At 44.3% G+C, this 16,817-nt stretch overlaps 1 protein-coding gene across 4 annotated transcripts in view; it reads left to right on the forward strand.

The window, feature by feature from the left end:
- LOC141047240 (uncharacterized) overlaps nucleotides 1–16,817 on the forward strand; it is a 640,258-nt gene that overhangs the window by 475,153 nt on the left and 148,288 nt on the right. The window lies entirely within an intron of this gene.

Consider the following 16,817-nt stretch of genomic DNA (forward strand, 5'->3'; position numbering starts at 1 on the left):
TCCAACAAATAGTTCAGGCCTGGGGCAAACCAGAAATAGACCTGTTCGCTACCGCACACAATCGGAAGGTCAGGAAGTTCTGCTCACTAAATCCAAAGGAAAACCCCTTTGCAGTAGATGCCCTAGAAATACCCTGGAAGTTCATCCTGGCCTATGCATTTCTCCCGATAACAATGATCCCAGTAGTGGTCAGGAAAATCAGGGAGGATCAAGCGAGAATAATTCTTATAGCTCCGTTTTGGCCGAGAAGGCCTTGGTTCTCCCTTCTGAGGCTCATGTCAGTGACAGATCCATGGATACTACCGGAGATTCCAGACCTGCTTTCCCAGGTACCAGTGGTCCACTCTCAGATGAAGGGCTTCCATCTAGCAGCCTGGAATTTGAGAGGACGCTACTGAGTCGCCAGGGATTCTCTCCAGGGTTAGTCTCCACCCTGTTGAAAAGTAGGAAACCTATAACATCCCAAATCTACGGTAGAACGTGGAAAAAGTTCCTAGACTTCCTGGGGGAACCCTTGGGGGATGTAGCACCAGTGGGACCTATCCTAGAGTTCTTACAGTCGGGGCTACAACTGGGGTTAGCCACTAACACACTCAAATTTCAAGTCTCAGCTTTGGGGACCCTATATAACTGCAACTTAGCAGCCAATAGGTGGGTGTTCCGATTCATAAAGTCCTGTGGCAGGTCAAAGCCGGTCATTATCCCAAAGATACCACCCTGGGACCTCAACCTAGTCTTAGAGGCCTTAACCAAAGACCCCTTTGAACCAGTACTAGAGCTGTCACCAAAGCTACTTACACTTAAAACTGTCTTACTGGTAGCCTTAACATCAGCCCGAAGAGCTTGTAGGTCGCTGACTCTATCTATATGTCCTCCATATACACAGATCTTGGATGACCGAGTGGTTCTAAGACCAGACCCGGCCTATCTCCCCAAGGTAGTCCAAAAGTTTCATAGGACTCAGGAAATCTCCTTGCCATCTTTCTGTAATCCTAGAAACCCGGGGGAGTAAAAGTTCCATACATTAGATGTAAGAAGAGCCATATTACAATATATGTCAATAACTAGTCAGTGGAGGAAAGATCAGTCCCTTTTTGTAGCCTTTCAGGGTAGTAGAAAAGGGCACGGGGTAGCTAAGAGTACCATTGCCAGATGGATCAGGGAGGCCATTATGTTATCCTACTCCGCAAGTGGCGCTCCGGTTCCAGAAGGCATCAAGGCTCACTCCACCAGAGCCGTGGCTACCTCCTGGGCAGAGAAGGCTGAGGTATCGATTGAACAAATTTGTAAAGCCGCTACTTGGTCGTCACCTTCCACCTTTTTTAAACACTACCGACTTGATCTGTCTTCCTCTACTGACAGCGGTGGTCCCTCCCTAAGGTGTCTTATTCTATAAAAGTCTCTCGTGTGCCGTCATGGGAGATGGGAAAACACCAAGGTTACTTACCGGTAGCCGGTATTTCCGGATCCCATGACGGCACCTGTATATTTCCCCCCCCCCCCCTTTTTCACTCCTTTTGGTGTGCACTATAGTTTGGGTGTTTTTTTAGTTAGATATAATGTGGTGATAGTTTTACCATGTGTACTAACCCGGGGGGCCTCTCATGCTCTGTAAACCAACTGATGCGAGGGAGAGGTACCGCCCTTTTATCTTCAGTAGGGTTCCTGTCCTGACTGGGCGGATCCCCTCATGTGTGCCGTCATGGGCTCCAGAAAAACCGGCTACCGGTAAGTAACCTTGGTGTTTCATTCTCCAGCAGGACTTGGCACCTGTCCACACTGCCAAAAGTACCAATACCTGGTTTAAAAAACAACAGTATCAGGCTACATTCACACGTCGCGGTTTTTTCGCGGCGGTTTTAAACGCACGATTTTGCAGCGAAAACGTGAAAAAATAAGCATCCCATGCATTCCTATGGGATTCTGCAATGCTGTGCTACTGCTGCGTTTTTTTTTCCGCCACTCAGTCGCTTCGTGGTAAAAAACGCAGCATGCTCATTAATTTAGCGGAATCGCGGCAATCCCGCACCCATTGGAATGCATTGTTCTGCTTCTTTCCGCATGTGGCTGTGCACACCATGCGAAAAGTAAGCAGACCATTTGTGGATGGTACCCACGACCCGGAGGAGGGGAGACTCTCCTCGGGGCTGTGGGTACCATATCCCTGTAAAAAAAAAAATAAAATTAAAATAAAAAAATATTGTTATTCTCACCTTCCGGCGTCCCGCGCAGCCTTCCCGCCTCTCTCTACGCTCCCGGTCCCAGTAATCCTTTGCGAGAATGACCGCGATGATGTCGCGATCTCGCGGGAGCATGACGTCTCACGGTCATTCGCGCAAAGGATTACTGGGACCGGGAGCGTGGAGAGAGGCGGGAAGGCTGCTCGGGACGCCGGAAGGTGAGAATAACAATTTTTTATCTTTTTAAATTTTTTTTTACATCCTATCTTTTACTACTGATGCTGCATAGGCAGCATCAGTAGTAAAACGTTGGTCACACTCGTCAAACTCTATGTTTGACGAGTGTGACCAACCTGTCAATCATTTCTCCTAGCGATACTACAGATCGCTTGGAAAACGCTAGCATTCTGCAAGCTAATTACGCGTGCAAAACACTAGTTTTTCCTCGGGAAAATCGCGGGAATTTAAATGCGATTTTTCCCGTGGAATGGAATCCGGAATTCTCACAGTAATTTCCGCGAGAGTTCCGCTACGTGTGCACATAGCCAAACAAGCACAGTGAGGCTAACAAACTATGGAGTATTGTCAAGAGGAAGATGAGAGACTCCAGATTCAACAATGCAGATGAGCTGAAGACTGCTATCAATGCAACCTGGGCTTCCATAACACCTCAAAAGTGCCACAGGCTGATCGTCTCCACGCCACATTGATGCAGTAACTGATGCAAAAGGGGCCCTGACCAAGTATTGAGTGTATTTACTGAACATACATTTCAGTAGGCCAACATTTCGAATTTTAAAATTATTTTTCAAGCTGGTGTTATAAAGTATTCTAATTTAGTGAGATAATGACTTTTGTGGTTTTCGTTGGCTGTAAGCCATAATCATCAACAATAACAGAAATAAACATGTGAAATAGATCACTCTGTTTGTAATGACTCTTTATAATGAGTTTCACTTTTTGTATTGAAGAACTGAAATAAATTAACTTTTTGATGATATTCTGATTTTGTGAGAAGCACCTGTATGTAAAGCACCCTCCTTATTATGGAGGTGCCTAAGTAACTCCTGTATTTTCTCTACTTACTGTGTATGCAAGTAATATGTTGCCAGGTCCCTGGTCCATAATCTGTTCCTGAAACCTGTGTTGATTGAACTAGCACCATTGTCCTTCCTGGCTAGTGTCCCAAAATCTGCACTGCTTGAACAAGGCTAAGTGTCCGTCATCTAGGTCTCCAGAATCCATACCATCTGTACCTTCTCCTATATCTGGTCTACCAGTTTCCTAATCCTGTACTGCAAGTGACTCCGCATCATGTCCTTGACTACCATCCTGACCCACTGGGCAGCACCTTTCTGAACCCTGCTCATGAAGGTATTGTTCACATGTTCAGGTTTTAAATACATTAGATAGGACTGCTCCGAGAAGGGTGTACCATGATGTGGTGGAGTGGCTTAGCGTACATTTTTTTGCAAAAAAACCTATCCACAAAATACCCTGGTTTTGTTAACATCTTTTACTAGCACTTGCTGCTTACTATTACGTATATTTTACAACAGAGTATTTATGCACGCTTGTCATACTGTGTGTTTTTTCTGTGTCTTAATCCTTGACTGCCCCTAGCGATAAGCCCCGGATAGGGCCGGGGTGACACTAGTCAGCCCTCACTACAACTAAAGACAAATAAGGTAAACAAACTAGGGAATACACTTAGTTTGAGAAGACACCAAAGAGATAATGCCAGCTATGTTTCCAAGAGAACGTCAAGAAGGTACTAGTTGACTACTAGTACTTCCAACCAGACAGAGGGAAATAGAACGATCACCGGCGCCTTGCTGAAGCGACTAAAGGTATTTAAACATCCAGCAAAGGTGTTTTAATCTGCATTAGTAGAGATCACTGCTAGGTCCTAGAGGGAGAAGAATATTGCTCCGCAGCAGAGATACAAGATCCATAAAGTGTCTGCAGAGCTCGGCGCAATGACCACCTATAGCTGGATCCAGAATGACTGACTGACTGACACACTCGTGACAGTACCCCCCTTCTATGAGTGGCCTCCGGACACTCAGGACCTGGTTTCTCAGGATGAGGCATGGAACGAACGAACCAGCCTAGGGGCATTCACCTCTGATGCAGAAACCCACATCCTCTCTTCTGTACCATAACCCCTCCAGTGCATCAAGTACTGCAGGGAACAACGCTGAAGACTGGAATCAACAATCCTCGAAATCTGGAACTCCAAATTATCATCAATAAGGATTGGGGGCAGGGGAGAGGACTCAAAAGGTTCAACATATTTATTGACTAGAGACTTGTGGAACACTTTGTGGATCTTAAGAGCCTGAGATAACTCAAGAAGAAAAGCTGCAGGGTTAATGATGGCGGCTATTTTATAGGGGTCAATAAACCTAGGTCCCAGCATCTAGGAAGGGATTCCTGGTTGACGACAACACAAAGTCATTCACACTTGGGTCTGGACCCGTCGAGCGTTTCCTGTCAGCAATACATTTCTACGTGTTTCCCATAATCCTCAAATTACTCTGAACCCCCTGCCACACACAAAAGGGCGACAAAGCAAAATGTTTCTCCCCCGCAACTACGGAAGCCCCTCCCTCATTAAAAGTACCAAACTTTGGATGGAACCGTATGCACAAAAGAATGGTGACCTGCCAGTAGATTATTGGCAATGATTATTAATAGCAAACTCAGTCAATGGTAAGATGCCAAATCCTCCTGGTTTTCGGAGATAAAACACCTGAGGTAAATCTCTAAATCGGGGGTCTCAAACTCAATTTACCCGGGGGCCGCTGGAGGTAGAATCTGGGTGAGGCTGGGCCGCATCAGGTTTTCCACAAGAAAAGCTCTTACAAAAACACTTCAATGTTATCAAATGTCATTATTTTTTCATCTTATTTTGTGTTAAAAAATAAAAATTAACAAAATCATAAGAAAAAATCAATCTAATAAAGAAATAAAATGAAAATGATAATACAGCAGATATACTGTAGAAGACTGGATAAACCACATATAGTTGCTGACTGGAGAAATGTAATTATTATTATTCAGATGTCTGTATTAACAGTTCTTTAACATTTAACTTTCTGAACATGAATGGAACATTGAACATAAACTGTTTTGAACATGGCTTCTTCTGCCTACTTCTTGCTGCTAGAGATCTGGCAGCGCTTGCTCTCGCATAGCCGAGCCACATTTGGCTTAAGGGAGGAAGCAGTTGAGACCCTCAGAAGATTCTCTTCACTAAGTCTGGACTTGTACTTGGACTTATTGAAGTTCAAGGTAGAGAAGAGCTTTTTGCGCAAGTATGTGCTCCCAAAAGACACATGGTCCGCTTGAACATTCGGGAAAGCTCAGGGAAGCTGGGGGGCAATTCTCTCAAAAATTGCCCGAGCTTGTCTGCTTTTCCATTCACCTCCCTGAACTTGGCTTTGAGTTCAGAGTTGCACTGCAGGTCAATGAGCTCCATTTGAAGCACAGGAGGGGCATCTTGCACATCAAAGGAGAAGGGGTCTGCAAAAATTTGAAATGTGGCTCTGTGCATCTTGAAGTCTGCAAATCTGTGATCAAATTCCTCCTGTAGCTTCAAAATGACATCCATATACTCCTCACCACTGAATGGTGTGCCTGCTTCCATGAGTGCCTTGCATGATCGGAAATGGCAAAGGTTTGTCTGAGAAAGCTGGGCTTTCCATAACATAGGTTTTGTAGAGAATGCTCTCACGTTGTCATAGGCAGCACTGACAAGTTGCCCCTGGCCTTGTAACTTCTTGTTCAGTGCATTAAGCTCATGTATGATATCAACAAAAAAAAAGCTAAGTCCATGAGCCATTTTGGATCACTTGGCACAGGAACAGCAGCCCCATCTTTCTCCATGAAGGCTTTCACTTCCGCTCTCAATTCAAAAAATCTCTTCAATATGTTTCCCCTGCTGAGCCAACGTACCTCGGTGAAGTAGAGCACATCCCCATATTCTGACTCCATTTCTTCTAAAAAAGCATGAAACCTGTGGTTTAATCCCCTGGATCTGATTTGGTTGATGCATTTCACAACGAAAGACATCACATTGTCAAACTTCAGGCATTTGCTGCAAAGGGCCTGCTGATGGATAATGCAGTGCAGAGTAATGACCTCCTCCACACCTTTCTCTTCCAGTTTTTTTTTTTTTTTTTAACAAGTGCCACCAGTCCATTTTTCCTCCCTGTCATTGATGGCGCTCCATCAGTTGTTATTCCAACAAACCTCCTCCAAGGTAAACCAGCATTCTCAATGGCATCACACAGCTGGTGAAATACCTCCTGAGCGGTGGTCTGGCCATGCATTGGAATCACTGTGAGCAACTCCTCTATGACTTGAAAATTGTCATCAACACCACGGACATAGATTGCGAGCTGGGCAGTCTCAGTGGTGTCTGGTCTCATCAAGAGCGACTGAGTATACGCTGAAACGTTTTGCTTTCTCACACAGTTGATCATAAATGTCACTTGACAGGTCAGAAATGCGCTCTGCTACGGTGTTGGCAGAAAGGCTGATGTTGCTAAATTGACCTTTCTTTTCTGGAGAGACAATACTTGCAGCCTGTAATATGCACTTTTTTACAAATTCACCTTCTTTGAATGGCTTTCCTGCTTTAGCAATCATCTCACTAACCAGGTAGCTAGCTTCGACTGCTGCATCATTCTCTTTGGTTGCTTTCTTAAAGAAATCTTGTTGCCTCAGTAGATATCTTTTAAGATTAGCAGCCTGGTTGGCTCTTTCATCTCCTTGATATTTTGCATACTCCTCAGCATGTCTAGTTATGTAATGATGTTTCAAATTGTATTCTTTGTGCACTGCAACTTTCTCTGTGCAAATAAGACACGTCGGGATGCCCCTGTGCTCAGCAAAGAAATAATGCACTTCCCACTTTTCCTGAAATTGTCTGTGCTCATCACCAACCTTTCTCTTCACTGCAGGCTTTGAAAAAGACATGTTTCGGGCTGTGTAATAGATAATTCCACTTGGTGTCACAGTTTCAGTGTTAGCCGATGCGTCTTTTCCGCTTTTTTTTTTTCTGTCCCGCTGAGCAATTTCCTCTTCCGCTTCTGAGCCCGGCTGATGTCCCGCCTCCGAGAGCAATATACCGCACCGCCCCACCGCTCATTCTGAACCCGATGCACCTGAGTCTGTGGCACGGTCCGGTCCCTGCTCGACTGCTCCTGCTGCATGTGTTGTGAGTGTGACTCATACGCCTTGCCTGCTGACAGCAGGCTGCTGTGACTGTCTAGCCATCATCATACTCTCTTCCTCCTGCTGCAGCTCCGATGGTCCAGCGCCGACATCTTCCTGTATGAGCGCGCAGTCACACGTCACGTGGTACCGCTCCTCAATATGGGTGCCACGCCTATGAGAGTAGAGTGGCATCCATATTCATGACCTTAATGAATGGTACTACGTGTGACTGGGATTTCACATGCGAGACTCGGCCGTGTTTCTCGCATGTGTGATCCCGGCCGTGGTGAGGGCCGCAAACTATTGTCGCGAGGGCCCATGAGGTGAGGGCCGCAAGTTTGAGACCCCTGCTCTAAATTCTGATTAATGCGCTCGGTTTGTCCTTTCGACTGAGGATGGAAAGCAGAGGAAAAGAACAGAAAGCTTCCAGAACTTAGAAACAGATTGGGTCCCCCAATCTAACACCACATTGGAGGGAACTCCGTGAAGCTTCACAATCTCATTAACAAAAACTTGAGCAAGAGTCTTAGGTTCAGTAAAATGGTGCATTTCATCGTATTACCGGCATTCTCGAAATCTATCTACATCCACCAGAACCACCGTCTTGCCTGCCAATAACGGTAGGTCAGTAATTAAATCCATGGACTAGTGTGTCCATGGTCTACTAGGAATGGGTAGTGGACTAATAGGACCAGATGGACAGGTGTGCGATAGTTTAGAACGCGCGCAAACACTGCAAGCAGTCACCTGTTCAACCACATCCCGATACCACCAAAAACGATGATAAAGGAGGTCTGCGGTTGCCTTACCCTCTGGATAACCAGAATGGGTAGTGGACTAATAGGACCAGATGGACAGGTGTGCGATAGTTTAGAACGCGCGCAAACACTGCAAGCAGTCACCTGTTCAACCACATCCCGATGCCACCAAAAACGATGATAAAGGAGGTCTGCGGTTGCCTTACCCTCTGGATAACCTACAAGCACCAAGTTACGATGTTCCTTAATAACTTTACGGCACAAATTATATGGTACAAATAACCTCCCCAAAGGGCAGGAGCATCCCTCTGAGCCTCCAACACCTCTCCCTCCAGGTCAGGGTACAAGGCTGAAACAACTACCCCCTTCTATAAAATTGGGGCAGGGTTCTCATGGTCACCACCACCAGGTAAGCTCCGGGACAAAGCATTAGCCTTGGTGTTTTTAACTCATGGATGGAAAGTGACCACAAAATTGAATCTCGCAAAGAACAGAGACCACCTGGTTTGTCTAGGGTTGAGACGTTTAGCCGATCGAAGATATGACAGGCTCTTGTGGTCCATGATAACAGTAATAAGATGGACTGCCTCCTCCAACGAATGTTGCCATTCCTCGAACGCCAATTTAATTGGACACCCACACAATGGAGCATGAATGAGCCGAACTGAGAGCTGATTATAGGTCAAGAGACTACCACTACAACTGGCAATATGATTATTCTAATTAGACATATACACCCAGCCAGATATATCAGTACAACTGATGATTCTGTTAACTATGTCTAAATAAATACAGAATTAATAAACTATCACAATCTCACCAGGCTGGTAGTGGATGTGGTTTCCAAGTAGAAAAATGAACACTCTTATAAAACAATTGACAGGAATCCATGAAGGCAACTCTTCATGCCAATGCAGAAATTCAATGCGCCATTCCTAAATGACATGGCAGCCTCCAAGGACTCGGGTTTCGTACACTGCCAAAGCATCTTTCAACCTTTCTGTAAGGCCTTCCTTGCCAAAATTGGTTTCTATGAGCCGGGTCATTCCATTTGGTATTGGTTGCCCATCTGCAGACTTCAGAGCTATAAGTCTTCACTGAATGATTCCCCTGCTAAAGGCAACGCAGCCTGGAATCAGCCAAAGAAATGCAGTCAGGATCATCATAGATAAGGGCTAAAGCCCACAGAGTAGGAGTCTGCAGCCGCTGCCATTGCTGCTGAACCTCAGATCGCAGGGCAGTCACTTCCTGTGAACCCAGAAAAAGAAAAAAAAAATATACACAAAGAATCAGTTTTTTTTGTCTTCTAATAAATGTGTACGGCCGGTGATGTCACGCTGGGTGACTGAAATGCTAGGTGCACAACAACGGGAAGGGGATGGGGAGACCTAAACACTAGGAAGTGGGAAAGTGGAGACACCTAGGCAGATCTGACTATACCCTGTCTCCTTTAACGACCCTAAATAAGTTCCACACCTATTACCGAGTAGGAGCCTAATCCCGGTCAATCACTAGGGACAGTCAGGGAATAGGGATGGGACGGGGTGAGCACTAGACAGCCCCCACTACAAATAATGAAAAGGTAAAAAAACGAGGGAATACACTTAGCTTGAGAAGACGAAAAAGGGATCACGCCAGCTATCCTTCCAAGAGAGCGAAAACAAGGAACTAGTTGACTACTAGTACTTCCAAAAACACAGAGGGAAAGAGAACTATCACCGGCACCTTGCTAAAGCGACTAAAGGTACTTAAACATCCAGCAAGGGTGTGTTAATCAGCAGCAGATTGTGGCGATCACCGCTAGGTCCTAGAGGGAGAAGGATATCACTCCACAGCAAAGATGCAAGATCCAGAAGGTGCCTGCAGAGCTAAGCGCAATGACCTTCTACAGCTGGAACCAGAGTGACTGACTGTCACACCTGACACATCTGTGACATTCTGTCTGTAAGCCACTATGCCGTTTGTTTTTTTCCACTGTCTTACGAACTTGGTTAGAACAACGCTTTGGTAGCTGCCTTCTGGGAATAAGGACAAATTGGCTAGTCGAGATATCCCTGCTACTGTAGACAACCTTATTTCCCTGGCAATAAGGATCGACTTCAGGTTCCAGGAACAGATCCGAGAGGTGACGCATGAGAGGAAACTGTCACATCTGGCGCCTTCCTTCCAGAAACCATTCTTTCGCCAGGCTTCTGAAACATATCTTCTCTGAACATCTGCAGGTCGATCGTGTTAGGTTGGCTTAGTAGCAGCTAGAACACAGTCATGCCAAGGGATTATGCTACTGCTGTGATAACGCTGAACATTTCATTCATTTTAGTACTGAGAAGTCTGAAAAACTCCAAAGCCTAGGATCTGTAAGAGAGGTTACCCTAGGCGAGAGTAATACTTCTCCACCATTGACTCTGATTGTATCTGTGTCAGGTGGAGGCTCCCAGTTTGTGGAGACAGCCTATGTTGACTTTGGCAGGAAATTTCTTGCAGCAAGCTATGATAGATCGGTATCAGATTCCCGTCTGTCGCCTCCAGAGTCCTTTGGTTTCATCAGTCGAGGGACAGGCCCTATCCAAAGCTGTTCAAGTAGTTACTGAGCAAGTGGAACTCTGGATAGGAATATTGCATATAGAGAAGATTGCCTTCTATCTGCTGTTTAGTCTATTTAATCCATGTATCTTGGGTCTTCCGTGACTATGAACTCCTGAACCCATTTTATACTGGAACTTCGGTGATGTGGTTTGTTGAAGACAGTCGTGTCACGAGAAGTGTCTGGTCCCTGTGGTTCAGTTCGGCTGCCAATGAAGCCATCTTCTCCGCCAGTACTGACATTTGTGGACTGGTTGTGCGCCGACGTCTCCGATGGGAAGGAAGCAGAGCTGTTACCTCCACACAGACCGGGCGATTGTTCCATAGACCTACTCCCGGAATCCTAACTGCCTTCAAGAGTTATCTTCGTGGACACCAGTTTGAAGATGGACTCATAGAGGGTATTGTCAATTCCCATTTGGCCGTCTTGACAAGAACGTCAAGGCTGATGTGCTTTTCAGTTCTTTCCTATCCAGCGACCACGGGTAAGAACCCCAACTTGTCTTTGTTTCTTCCAAGATTGTGGCTCGACATTCTAGGCAGGGAGAGATTTTGCAATTCAAGTATACTGGTACAACACCTGCTTCAGTCTGCTCTGGTGATGTCTTGGTGATAAGAAGCATCCTGGCCTTGAAGATCGTGAAACCTATTTCCTTGTGGACTGAAGAGCACTTGGCCCAGAAGAGAGTTCATGGGAGTTCAAGGATAATATTCATCCCCCACTTCTTCTGTGGAGAAAAGGGTGCTTAATGTAAGGCTAATGCCAGCGTCACTGCGTGGTCCCTCTTCCTCCTCCCGGTAGGGCCGCCGACATATTCATTGCCCAATTCTTAAAGGGGCAGTGCTCACATTTTGGAAATGCCCCCAGCCAATAGCTGGGAAGCATCAAGTACTCTACCGTTCAAAAGTTTGGGTCACCCAGACAATTTTGTGTTTTCCATGAAAACTCATACTTTTATTAATCAAATGAGTTGCCAAATGAATTTAAAATCTAGTCCAGACATTGACAAGGTTTGAAAAAAAGATTTTTATTTGAAATAATAATTTTCTCCTTCAAACTTTGTTTTCGTCAAAAAATGCTCCCTTTGCAGCAATTACAGCATTTCAGACCTTCTCCATTCCAGCAGTTAATTTGCTGAGATAATCTGAAGAAATTTCATCCCATGCTTCCAGAAGCCCCTCCCACAAGTTGGTTTGGCTTGATGGGCACTTTTTGCATACCATACGGTCAAGCTGCTCCCACAACAGCTCAATGGGGTTGAGATCTGGTGACTGCGCTGGCCACTCCATTACAGATCGAATGCCAGCTGCTGGCTTCTTCCCTAAAATAGTTCTTGCATAATTTGGAGGTGTGCTTTGGGTTATTGTCCTGATGTAGGATGAAACTGGCTCCAATCAAGCGCTGTCCACTGGGTATAGCATGGCGTTGCAAAATGGAGTGATAACCTTTCTTATTCAAAATTCCTTTTACTTTCTACAAATCTCCCACTTTACCAGCACCAAAGCAACCTCAGGTCCATCACATTACCTCCACCATGCTTGACAGATGGTGTCAGGCACTCTTCCAGCATCTTTTCAGTTGTTCTGCATCTCACAAATGTTCTGTGTGATCCAAACACCTCAAACTTGGATTTGTCTGTCCATAACACTTTTTACCAATCTTCCTCTGTCCAATGTCTGGTTTTTTTTTGCCCATATTAATCTTTTCCTTTTATTAGCCAGTCTCAGATATGGCTTTTTCTTTGCCACGCTGCCCTGAATGCCAGCTTCCCGGAGTCACCTCTTCACTGTAGACATTGACACTGGCGTTTTGCTTGTACTATTTAATGAAGCTGTCAGTTGCGCACCTGTGAGGCGTCGATTTCTCAAACTACAGACTCTAATGTACTTGTCTTGTTGCTCAGTTGTGCAGCGGGGCCTACCACTTCTCTTTCTACTCTGGTTTGAGCCTGTTTGTGCTCTCCTCTGTAGGGAGTAGTACACATCATTGTAGGAAATCTTCAGTTTCTTGGCAATTTCTTGAATAGACTTCATTCATTTCTAAGAACAAGAATAGACTGTCGAGTTTCACATGAAAGTTCTTTTTTTCTGGCCATTTTGAGAGTTTAATGGAACCAACAAATGTAATGCTCCAGATTCTCAACTAGCTCAAAGGAAGGTCAGGTTTATAGCTTTTCTAATCAGCCAAACTGTTTTCAGCTGTGCTAACATACTTGCACAAGGGTTTTCAAGGGTATTCCTACCATCCATTAGCCTTCTTACACAGTTAACAAACACAAAGTGCCATAAGAACACTGGAGTGATGGTTGTTGGAAATGGGCCTCTATACACCTATGAAGGTATTGCATTACAAACCAGACGTTTGAAGCTAGAATAGTCATTTACCACATTAACAATGTATAGAGTGTATTTCTGAATCATTTAATATTAGCTTCATTGGAAAAAACTGCTTTTCTTTCAAAAATAAGGAAATTTCTAAGTGACCCTAAACTTTTTAACAGTAGTGTATGTAAAGCTCCCTCCACAGTAGGGAGGTGCCTGAGCAACTCTTGTATTTTCCCTACTTGGTGTGAGTGCAAGTAGTATGTTGTCAGGTCCCTGTCCTTGAGTCCCATATTGTCTGATGCTGAACCTATTCCTGAAACCTGTGTTGTCCGAACCAGAAACTGTTCCTGAAACCCATGTTGTCTGAAACTGAACCTGTTCTTGAAACCCGTGTTGTCTGAATCGGAACATTTTCCCAATAGCTTTATCTGAACTAGCAACAGTGTCTGTACTGGAGAATGTTCCAGAATCTGCACTGTCTGAACAAGGATCAGTGTTCATCCTGACTGGTGATCTAGAATCCATACCGTCTGCATCGGCTCTGTTATCTGATCTACGAGTATTGAATCCTGTCCTGCCACTTACTCTGAGCTCATAACTTTGACCGTTTCTCTTGGGGTCAGCTGCTGCAGTACCTGGGACTACACAGGAATGGTACCAGGCGGCTATCTGCATGCAACCCTAACTCCACTATCAGGATCTCTAGTGAAAACCAAGTAGCCACTAGACCACACCCCTCCTGGGTAAGCCGGGCTCTTGGCACAGTGAGTTCATGATCCAGGTCTGTGACAAATTTTCCTAGAGCTCTGATATCTTGCTGGATGAATTTACCTTCTGTTTGTTTTTTTTATTGTGCTGCTGAATGTGCTCAGGTCCAGTCTTTCTGGCCAAACTTTGGTTTTATGATCAATAACCATAAATGTGCAGTCGAGGCCAAGTGTGAATTTCTGTACAATAAGAGTTTCCCTTTATCCTGACTTTTCAATTTCTTTTAAAACTAACTTCATAGAGAATTGTAATAAACTATATAAAAACATTACACCTGTGCCATTATATATCTTTAAGCTGTGAATGGCTGATGGCTGTATTATAAACTTATTCACAAATGCAGGAGGTGTGTTGGCATGACTCAAGCATTGGTTCCATGGAATCACTACATAGAATCATAGAGTTGGAAGAGACCTCCTGGGCCATCTGGTCCAACCCTGTTATGAATAGGTAACCGAGGAGGATAGCAGGTGAATAGGCTAGGTAACCAGATAACCAGAGAGGTTGGTAGCTTAGCGGATTGCAGACCCCTAAGCTGACAACACAACTAGAATTAGCCGTGGGACGTACCTACGATGCCCTAGACACCTCGGCACAGCCAAAGAATTAAGTAAGCCTAAAGAGAGAAATGGGAGAGCTAAACTGCCCCGGAGTAGAACCCCAAAGGAATAGATAGCCCCCGAACATATATTGCCGATGAGGCACAAACACAGGCAGAAAATAAAGTAAGCAAATGATGGGGCCCAAACTGTCTAGATAGGACAGAAAAGGATACTGTCTGCAATCACGCAAAAAACCCTAAGAAAAATCCAACACGTCTGATATGCAAAAATACTGAGGCCACACAACCTCTCCCCCACTAAATCAGAACTCTGGTGTGAACTGGACACTAAGCAAAGATACTGATATAACAGGGGATTAGAGATACAGAAAAGACTGACACAAGCTGTAGCATATGAAACAGAGTCCAGCACAGGTCCCAACAGGGAACCTGGCTGAACTCACACCAGCTGAGCAAAAATCAGAGAACAGCACAAATGAATCAAAATGCAAAAAAGATTCAAGCAGAAAAATATCTTATCTGAAAGATGCAGGACGGAGCAGGAGGCAAGCAGACTTCCAAAATGCTCAGGAAGCAAACCAAATAACCGGCAACAACTAAGGGAAGGTTGCCCACTTAAATCTCTCCAGTCTGTAACACCTGACCTCCAATCATCATCTTCAGGTGATTGACTTCTGTCAGCCAGACCAGCTCCATTACCAGCAGCAACCACTAGAGGGAGCCCACACTCAAAAGCCAGGTCAAAGGTGTTCACAACACAACCCCCTGCTCAAAGCAGGATTTGCTAAATCATCCCTGACAGATGTCTGTCCAACCTCTGTTTGAAGACTTCTATTGAAGGAGAACTTACCACCTCTCGTGGCAGCCTGTTCCACTCATTGATCACTCTAACTGTCAAAAAGTTTTTCTAATATCTAATCTGTGTCTCCTCCCATTCAGTTTCATCCCATTGCTTCTAGTCTTTCCTTGTGCAAATGAGAATAAAGATGCTCCTTCTACAATGTGACAGCCCTTGAGATATTTGTAGACAGCTATTAAGTCTCCTCTCTGTCTTCTCTTCTGCAAGCTAAACATTCCCAAATCCTGCAACCTTTCCTCATAAGACAGGTTTTGCAGATTGGTCACCATTCTGGACGCTCTTTTCTGAACTTGCTCCAGTTTGTTGATGTCTTTTTTAAAATGTGGCGCCCAAAACTGGACACAGTATTCCAGATGAGGTCTGAACAAAGAGGAGTAGAGGAAAATAATGACTTCACGTGATCTAGACTGTATGCTTCTGTTAATACATCCTAGAATTGCATTTGCTTTTGCTGCTGCATCACACTATTGACTCATATTCAGTCTGTGATCTATTAGTATACCATGTCATAAATTTGTCATAAATTCCATTATGTTTTCAATCCTAAGTAATTCAGGTTAATGCACAATCTCTCATATAGTGGGGAGAACTAATATTTTCTCTACTCTTCTGGTCAGAACTCATAGTGGCTCCAATGATCCACTATAAATGTGTGCAACTCTGATTTAGTGTTGGAGTTCTCTCCTCATACATACATCCCCAACAACATTGTAACATGTTTTTTCTATTCAGTGTCTTTATTTATGAGCTCATTCTGTATGATAGTTTGATTGTGGTGGGATCGGCGTGCCTCACTTTTGTGAGTCTGTAACTCCCTGGTAGTCTTTAACCCCTTCACTCCCGGAGCTTTTTTCAATTTTTTTTGTTTTCGTTTTTTGCTCCCCTTCTTTCCAGAACCATAACTTTTTTATTTTTCCATCAATAGGGCTTATTTTTTGCGGGACAAGTTGTACTTTTAAACTACACCATTGGTTTTACAATGTCATGTACTCGAAAACGGGAAAAAAATTCCAAGTGCGGTAAAATTGCAAAAAAAGTGCAATCCCACACTTGTTTTTTGCTTGGCTTTTTTGCTAGGTTCACTGGTTGCTAAATCTAACCTGTCATTATGATTCTCCAGATCATTACGAGTTCATAGACACCAAACATGTCTATTCTCTCTTTTATCTAAGTGGTGAAAAAAAAATTCCAAAGTTTGCTAAAAAAAAAACCCATAGCGTCACCATTTTTCGTGATCTGGGGTCGGGTGAGTGCTTATTTTTTGCGTAACAGGCTGACGTTTTTAATGATGCCACATTTGTGCAGATGCGGTCTTTTGATCGCCCATTATTGCATTTTAATGCAATGTCGCGGCAACCAAAAAACGTAATTCTGGCGTTTTGAATTTTTTTCTCGCTACGCCGTTTAGCGATCGGGTTAATTCTTTTTTTTTTTTTTTTTTTATTGATCGGGCAATTCTGAACGCTGCAATACCTAATATGTGTATGTGGGATTTTTTTATTGTTTTATTTTGATTGGGGCGAAAGGGGGGTGATTTGAACTTCTAGGTTTTTATT

This window comes from Dendrobates tinctorius, unplaced genomic scaffold (genome assembly GCF_039654945.1).
Source record: "Dendrobates tinctorius isolate UK_male_01 unplaced genomic scaffold, ASM3965494v1 ptg000126l, whole genome shotgun sequence".
In the NCBI taxonomy this organism is placed as follows: Eukaryota; Metazoa; Chordata; class Amphibia; order Anura; family Dendrobatidae; genus Dendrobates; species Dendrobates tinctorius.